This window comes from Pinus tabuliformis, chromosome J (genome assembly GCF_031772625.1).
Source record: "Pinus tabuliformis cultivar Carrire ecotype Pingquan chromosome J, CPIR1, whole genome shotgun sequence".
Classification (NCBI taxonomy): domain Eukaryota; kingdom Viridiplantae; phylum Streptophyta; class Pinopsida; order Pinales; family Pinaceae; genus Pinus; species Pinus tabuliformis.
In genome coordinates, this window is record NC_142295.1 from 657,176,948 (window position 1) to 657,186,277 (window position 9,330).

General features: G+C 36.3%; 1 pseudogene across 1 annotated transcript; it reads right to left on the bottom strand.

Annotated features, from left to right (window-relative positions):
- Positions 1-15: 15 nt before the first annotated feature.
- LOC149228614 (uncharacterized) lies at positions 16-1,186 on the bottom strand (annotated as a pseudogene). Its single transcript, XR_016248358.1, has 4 exons — positions 1,090-1,186; positions 794-979; positions 499-651; positions 16-245 (listed from the first exon to the last, which is right to left on the bottom strand). The product of XR_016248358.1 is annotated as an uncharacterized LOC149228614 (transcript).
- Between the last annotated feature and the right edge of the window lie 8,144 nt (positions 1,187-9,330).

Sequence of the window (9,330 nt, forward strand, 5' to 3'; positions counted from 1 at the left end):
AGGCTTGGATCCATGATATCCTTGCATCCAAAACTGGCCATTGATTGCCTCACATTGGTTTATATAACCAAAATAAACAGGGTTACAATTTGAAAGCTTACCTTCCTATGATTGTGATCATATGAGCTTAAATGTGCCTCAAACTCCATTGCTAACTTGTACTGCTTGTTGCAAAGCTCACAAAAGAACACCTTACGTATTTCCTTCACCTCAGACTGGATCTTCTGCTCACGCTCTGCTACAACCTGGATTTTCATCATGTGCACGAAGCAGGCAGGAGAAGCCACCAGGTAATAAAAAACCGCAACAAATGCGCAAGAGACCCTCCAAAGTGGATGTCCCCTTGAAAAGACATTCTCACATATGGCCTATAGCTGCATTCTGCTTTTAGATATAGTTCCAAAATAAGACATTCATTGACTACTAAGAGAAGCTACGAACAACTGTAAGGTGACCACAATATAGGGTATATGGCTCATGCTACTGCTAGGAACATACCTCACGTTTCTTTGTCAGCTCTTCAGTCTCTTCCACTTCAACTTCTAGCTTCTTTCTTTGAATGTTTCTTCGGAAGTGAAATAATCATCTTGTTCTTGTTTTCCAACTCCCAACTTTGCTTCACGTACCCCTGCTTTTATGGTTCAGTAATACCTGTAACCATTCAAAGTTCAAACACATAAATGAAAAGCCATAACCATAATAACATCTTACAGAAAAAAAATTCTATGAGCTCCACAACACCAGTGGTAATAATGCAAAGTTGCAAACATCTGGAGAACCAAAAAGAAAGAACCTTGCTCCTCTTTGCCAAGACCCTTCCCTTTCCATCCCATTTTCTGCAATAGCCTGAATCCAATATTTGAGGATGTTAACTGTGTGTCTACAGATGCCTGCTCCAAATTGTCAGTATCTAGATTTTCAGTCGGTCTATGATTGATAGGCAAACGGAAATCTTCACCCAGATCCTCGACAAGAGATGCTCATATGCCTACAGACCAGTCACCATATAACACAATTAGAACCATAAAAAAAAAAGGATCACAAAAAAAACGGAGACACCAACAAAAGCAACATAGTTTTATCAATCACGAGTCCCCCCTTTGTAAAACCATCGAGTCCCACTTTTAACAGGCAATATAAAAGTACTTACTAGCACTCCAATCCTGCCAGCAGCTGTCCACTTCATTTTTCACAAAATGTTAATAAGAAAATTTTCAATCGGCACATGCACACCCTTTCAAAGTTGTTTTCAATCCAGCAAAGAGAATGCCAAAAAGAAAGCAAACCTAGTGGTAATATCAGAAAAACAATTCAGAATTTTGTAAAAGTCATATGATACCAGAAAACAGCGACAAACACACATTAATTTGTGTGGTATTCTAAGGTACAATAAAATCTATCATTGAGGCTCAAATTAGATAATGTTTGACAAGAAGTCATTGCTTATTCCTTCCCCTAACCTGTCCACTTGCAATAAACTTGTTGAGGCATTACAATAGTGCAGTCTTGTAGATAGATGTATTAAACGTTACAACTTACAAGATAACTGAGTTTTTTCATCTTGGGTTTATGCCAGGTGGTTGGGAGGAATGATTATTATTTTTCTCACCCAAGTTTAATTCCTGCAAGTAATATGGTGAGGTCATATTGAGTATATTGTTGTAACGGCTTTCAGCATTGTGTGATAACATTGGCGAGTCAGCGATTTTTTTCCAATGTTACGAAAAATCACGACACTCAACGCTCACTGAAAAATCATGATTTTTTGCACTTTGAAAAAGTCATGAGTTCTGCAGAAACTTCGCACCACAATACAAAAAATTGTGGGGCCAGTGGAACTGCAAGGTTTAAGGGTTTCTGTTCGTGTGCTGTTGGAGAAGGAAGAAGAAGAGCTTGTGGTCATCTTCAAGGAGGGATTGAGGGCCAAACAACCATCATCATCACCAGCAAAGTTTTTTTAGTGGAGCAAGGGTTCAAGTTCATTTGCCAAATCAGCCAACAGAGTTGTCATCTTCCATTCACAGGTATGTTCTTAAATCCCACCATGTTAATGATTTTTTTCCATAGATTTAGGCATGCTTGCTTGCCTCTTTGCCTGCCTACATTTTCCTTCTTTTTTTGTCATTTTGCCATGATTTTCATGCCCATAAAACAATGTAAGGGTTTTTTCTATAATGGGATAGCAAGCTTGATTTTAGTTTTTTATACACCCTCTTATTGCCATTTTTCATTGCAAATAATCTAATCTAAATTTCTAAAGTTTGATTTTTAAATGAATAGGCTGTTATTTTTTGTCTAGTGGGGGTTTAATGCCATTTTTTTGTGTTTTTGGTGCCTTAGGATTGAATTTTGAAGTTGTCCATTTCCACTGCAAATATGCCAAAGGCCTTGGACCATTTTGGCAGTATGGGGAACCTAAAGATGGGGCAAAACAGGCAACAATTGAATTGCAAATTGTGTGGCCAACATGACAAGAGGGGTTAGTAGGTTGAAATACCATTTGGCTAAAATATATATATCATATACTAACAATCACGAGTAGTTGAAATATATATATGAATGACGTAGAAACCATAAAATGAAATTTTACCTCTTCACGCTCTCGCTGACGTTTTTTCCCGTGAACTCATTCCATTTTGACTATTAGACCACCGGTTCTCCATTTTGACAAATCAACTTTGCTACACGACTCTATCAGAGGTAAAAAAAGTGATTAGAAATGCATCACCGTGCATTTTAACATTTTTTGAAACATGACCAATATTAGCCTATATAACGCACTGAATTTTCAATAGATTTATCAGTTCTGCCACGCGTCTATAAAAAAAACACACACAAATCCAATTCATGTTAAAAGGACAACTGCGTATGCATCTTGTGCCATAACGACAATCACATCTGTCGTTATCTTAGCCTAAGGAACCCGGGCATAAACTCTCTGGCATTAACAACGTTCATCTAATCAAATTCCCCACTAATTACTAGTAAGGTTCAGGACATCAATCCAAGTGTAACATTTTATGCACAAACTCGGATCTTCTTCTGACCTGAGATATGATACTACAAATCCATTTTGTAAAAATTAAATTATAAAACGGAATAATCAATCTACATCTATGTTAAATCTGAAACTATCCAAGTATTAAAAGGTATCAAATTCATATACACAGAGAATGCAGTCAGGTTGCAAACAGATTATTAAAATCAGCCTTGGATCTAGAACAGGGTCATTGGCAGATTTCTGAGGGCCGTGGGTACCAGTTTCTCTTATTCTTGCATACCATTTCTGGAGCCTCTTGCCCAGCCGCCTGGGGTTTTCCTCATAGTCCGATCTGCTCAGAATATTGTCAGTTGTTTATGCACTGTTTATTTTCGTTCCCATTTTGACTACCATCTCAGATGTTAAATTTATATTTTTTGATCATGGACATTTGTTTTATCTGATATCTTTCATATAGACCTTTGCTATGAGGTTCAAAGTTTTACACAGAACCCTTAGAGTGAGAGGTATACTTTTTGTTTCAGAAATGTTTCTGCTTCGATATGCATATACACTGGGTGTATCAACAAAATGTAATTTTTATTTTCTTAATAAAAATTACAAAATTTCTCATATCTAAATTTTTTTATCATTTAATTTCATATCTTGTGTTAATTTCTTAGTACTTTCTGAATACCCGATCACTCCAGATTTAAAATGAATTTCAACTGGTTTATTCTTTTAATATTATCACAAAAACTACTTATTTATTTTGTATTTAATTTAATTTTTCTGGTTTGATTTTTGTTTACTTGTTAATTGATTCGTGACAAGTTCTCGGTATACTGGGTTTGGGTCGCAGGGTACAAAGAGTATTCTCGATGCAATATTAAATATAATAAAACTAACAAACGACATTTTTCAGAAAGCTGTAGTAATACGTGTTACAGTCAACCAATAACGAAAAAGGGAGAAAGAAATGCATCCAGAACTCAGATTGTTATATATGGAACGACTTCCTAAATTTAATCTTATAATCACAACTCAATTGACAGGTTGGAAAATTAACAGAAGAAGAATGTAATATCAGGCAAGTGCTTTCAAACCCAGCCATTTACACGCTCTAAAGATCAGCCGAAACTGGCGCACGTTAAAACTTGAAACGTTATCAGATCCCACATGTGGTCGAGTTTACAAGAGAAAGGAAGGTAAAAAAATATTTCAAGATGCCGACCGTCGCATTTTTAATATATTTTTATACCCAAATTTGTAAACCCTAATCCAGATATTGCACAAATTAGAAACCTCTATACTAATGACATCTAATAACAGAAAACAGAACTATGTTAAATAACCCTCGATGAATAGAAATAAACAATATGCTCGCTATGCGCCAAGTGACTCCGGAATGGTTCCCTGATAAAAATATAATTTATATTACCAGTGTCGGCTGTAGGGATCGAATTCCGGACTTTGGTGAATGAAACAAGCGGCATAGCCACTGGAGCAAAGCCAGATAGTAAAAAGTATATATCCTATAAATGGCTTTCCAAGAAAATTACAAATTCGCCTGCGAGATCTAACGAAACCAAACGAAAATATGGAATATCCTGAGTCGCAGAGAACCGTGTTATAAAGATCTCGGGAAATACTCACCGTGTACAAATCAAAATAACGTCAAGGTTTCGCTAGCGCAAGCAAAATTCGACCGATTTCTCCACAACTACCCACACAGCTTGATGAATGGAAAATCCATACCTAAAGAGATGAACAAGTGGATACGTTGGTATTTATAACGTCAAAGAAATATATTGATTCAATACAGTAAATAAATGTGAAGACCCAACTGGTGTCGAATAAACGCAAGACCCGACTAGTTTCGGGGGATTATTTAACTCTGTTTCATTGAAGAAGAAAAGAAGAAAGGAGAACATTATTTCATCTTTATTTTAGCAAAAATTGTGTTTAAAGTTAATGGTTCGAGGGGTTATGGTATTACTGGTCATTTAGTTTACATTTATTTTAGAGTTGTTCACATTTAGTTTATATTTATTTTAGATTTTAGTTAGTTAATATTTATTTTAGATTTTAGTTAGTTGGGTGGGAGAAGCTTATTTTACCCTCACACATTGTGGGTTAGGTTTGCGCTTATGAGATTCTGAAATCATGAATATCGCTTTTGGCACTAAGGTTGGGTGACAATGGATAAAAGGAGGGAACCAACTTTGGATACAAATTTGGTTAAGGAAATATGTCACGTTACATACACAGGAGATAGGTTTTGTTACGATAGAAATAGTACAGGTTCCAGCGTATGGGTATGGGCAAACAGTAGTAGGGATTTGGTATGAAATAATGTGTTCTGGGATATTAAGTCAGGAGAGAAGGCATATCTTTGGGATGAAGCATGGCAACAGATGCCAAGGTTGAAGGACGGTCTTACTCTTTGAGAAATGCAAATACTCTTGAAACTTAGGGTTTTACAAAAGTAGCAAATTATTGGAAAGGAGAAGGGGATAGTAATCTTTGGAGATCTTGGAAACAGAAGCAAGATTAGCCCAAATTTCTACAGAGTCTCCCTTGGGAAATATTGCATAAGGAGTTGTCACAAAGGATGATTAGATCCTCAGATGATTCTGACATATTAAGATGGGGAACTCTTTCTACAGGCTCCTTCACAGTTAAAGAGGCCTACTTGATCGTTGTGGCGCATAATAGATTGGAGAAGGTGTCGTTGTGGAAGTATATATATATATATATATATATATATATATATAGGTTGGCCAAAAATTTCTATCTTCTTATGGTTAATTGCATGGAATCGTCTTTTGACATGGGAAAGGATTCGTAAGAAGGGTGTGGAAGGGCCTTCAATTTGTTATCTGTGTGGTAAAGAAGAGGAATCATTGAATCATTTATTTATTTCATGCATTTATGCAATAGAAGTCTGGAAACTCCTTCCTATAATTTTTATCAACTCCCAGGAACCTGTTGAGATCACTCAGACAACAATGATTCTATGGTTCACAAGTCATTTCAAGAATCTAATTATTAAGAAAGCCTGGAACTTTACATTAGGATTTATCTTGTAGAATCTATGGAAGGAGTGTAATTACAAAATTTCCAAGGATAAGAAGAGAAATCCAATAATGGTTTGGGAACAAATGTTGTCAAACATTCGAGAAACTCTCTTGATCATACCCTAGACATCACAAGATTGGGAGGTTGAAGTCATGGAGGCTCCTATACTTCGAAATCTAAGCCTGCATAAAACAATGATAATCACAAAACCCACAGGGATTCTAACTAAACAAGTTGTTTCTATGTCAAGTCATAGTTCTCCTCCTATACATTTTATTCAATTAAACTTTGATGGGGCTTCTAAGGGAAATCCAGGTATTGCAGGGTTTGGAGGCATTTTTTGGGATGATGAACTTAATCCCTTGAGAATCTATGTTATGGATTGTGGGGTGGCTAGTAACAATTATGCAGAGTTCATGGCCCTTGAAACAGGACTTCAAATCGCTCTCAGAGAAGGATACAAGTTATTACAGATCATAGGGGATTCCTTAATGGTGTTTAATTGTGTACAAAGAATTATCAATTGCCTATCTTTCGAGAGGTTTTAATTACATTATAGTATTACATACTAAAAGAGATGGGAATAGAGTTGCGGACTATCTAGCGAACATGGGTTGTTCTTCTCCAAATATTCATATTGATCTACCTTGGCCTCTATAGGATAGAATGGAAGTTACACAAAGATTAAATGTATTACTTGCAGAAGATTATGGACAATGCAATGTGGATACGTCGATATAGAGTGGATAATTGTTTATTAAGTCTCCCAATATGTTTCAAGTTTGTTATGCTTCTTTGTTTGGGAAGAAAGCATTTCCAGGTTAACAAATTCATGGTGGATACAAGTTAGAGGAATGACAGGCTTCCTAGGTACACATATGGCGTGTGATGATTGGAACACGCTTTGTCCTTATATTATGTTGCAATGGGGGCTTAATACTCTCAGGGGTTTCATGCAAGTTCGACAGAATCAAACGCAAAACAAATATTTTTGGATCCCTGATGGGGGTGAGTACATGAAATTAAATAAGGTAGGTTTGAAGAGCATGCCAGATTTTCCAACTGTCCCTCTCTTCATGCAAGGTGGCATAATAAATGGTGATAAGGGTTGAACAACCCAACTATGGTCTTGTCATTTTAAATGTGAGAAGGTTGATGTTTTCGATATCAAGATCTTTGATTATGAGACAGAGGAACTTTCAAAACCTCTTGGAGTAGTCAATGATCAACCCAACATTAATTCCCCATCATTTATTATGTCTCATCTCTCTCTAGTTATCATTTTTTATTGATATGGTCTCCAATGATGGTCACACCTTGTGCTTTTGTACCAATTTTGGAAATGAATAGCAATATTCCCATGATAGCTCGATGTAATGTGAAACAGTCTTTGATCCCCTTCTTCTTTATGGTTGGAAGTAATTTTACTGTTTGTATAATTTTTTTGTGGTTCGTGACTATAACACTATATGTATGAATTTTTTCGTGGTCCGTAACTGTAATTCTAGGCAGCAACTCATTAGATTTTGCTCTCTAAATATTTGGGATTTCACTACTATGTTTATCATGGAGAATCTTGATTGTTTGGCTATGATCTGAACTTAAACAAGAACACAACAGAATACAGATATAACCATAAATACAGAGATGCAGCAGAAATAACACTTCAATTCATCTTAAATATGCTTACATACAGAATGGAAATAAACTAGCTCGGGCAATGGTAGCTTACATATGAGAAGAGATGTGGCGGTTACTATTAAAAAATGTGTAACTAGGTTCGGTCTTCATAAGTATGAAATGTACTCATGTAAATAATAAAATGAAAAGAAATTATTGTTGTTATTGGAGCATGGGTTTAATGCTCAAGTTATTTTTATTTTATAGTTCAAGCACTCATTGAGTGCTTCTACGGTTTGTCCTAGGTTTAAGAGCCATTGTTATATATTGAAGACCCTATGGGCACATTGTATCTTGTAAGAAAAAAAAAATTGTCTTTTAAGTGTCAAAATACCTCCAAGATCAAGTCGGTCTACATGAAGAGCCACATCCATCCTTAGAAGAGCCTATATAGAGAGAGGAACTCATCCTCCATTAGACATGTTCACTCATCTCATTCTCTATGCGAAGAAGAGGAAGAAAGAAGTTGAATAAGAGGGTACGGAGAAGAGGAAGTCAAAGAAGTCGAAGTGCTTGGGCTAGATCTATCTCCCTTGTGAAAGTTGAAGCTAGGGTTTCTGCGTGGGTCTATCACTAGTTTGATCTTGAAGAAAATAAATAAGGAAAGGCAAGCGAAGGTCACTTAGGGCATCTCATTAGCCCTAAGTCTCGAGGGAAGGCTAGCAAAGAGGAAGAGAAAGCTATTCGAGGGAGATCAAAGTCTCTAGGAGAAGAACAATAGTTGCCATGAGCCAGAATTTCAGATCTACAGTGGGAGGTCGAAGTCACTACAGCAGGAGGCCGAGTTGATCTTGATCTTGGAGGGTATTTGTCTGAGTCACTAGGTCATGGTATTTGTCAATTGAAGAATATATAAGAAGAGAAGAGATTTACAGGTTTTCCCCTCAAGAGGAGGGGTTTTGGCCCTGGCTTGCAACCTATATATTGTGTCATTGTTCTTATTATTTTCGTAGTTGTTTGACGTATCACACACTATAACAATAAGGAACAAAGCTAATAAGTAAAAAGGTAACACAAACAATTATCAAGTTAAGATAATTAACATACTTACTGCCCTATTGAATTCTCAACATGGTATCAGAGCTAAGGTTATCTAAGGGCATCATGAAGATCTCCTCTATAGTGAAGAAGTTCATCAGGAAAATTGCAAGCCATCTCAAGAAAGGTATTAAGGAAGCATGGAGTTTCTTATTTTCTTCAAAGAAGGTATCATACAAAGAAAGGGATGAAGGTCTCTTCTCAACTCTCTTTGGTACATTCCAAGATGAAGACATGTGGGTAGTTAATAGTGGTGCATCAAGGCACATGACTAGCCACTCCAACCGATTGAAGACCTTATCAAAAGGTAAATTTGCTTATTCAATGGAACTTGGAGATAAAAAGATTTATCTCGTGAAAGGCATTGGATCAACCTCCATAAAGTTGGAAGATGTAAGAAACATACACCTCAACAACATTCTATTTGTTCCAAGTTTGCATAAGAATTTACTTTCTATTTCAAGTCTAGAAGATAAGGGTGATAGAATAGCCTTCATTGATGGAAAGGTCGTTGTCTGGGGAAAAGACTCAAATATAAATCAATCCAAGGT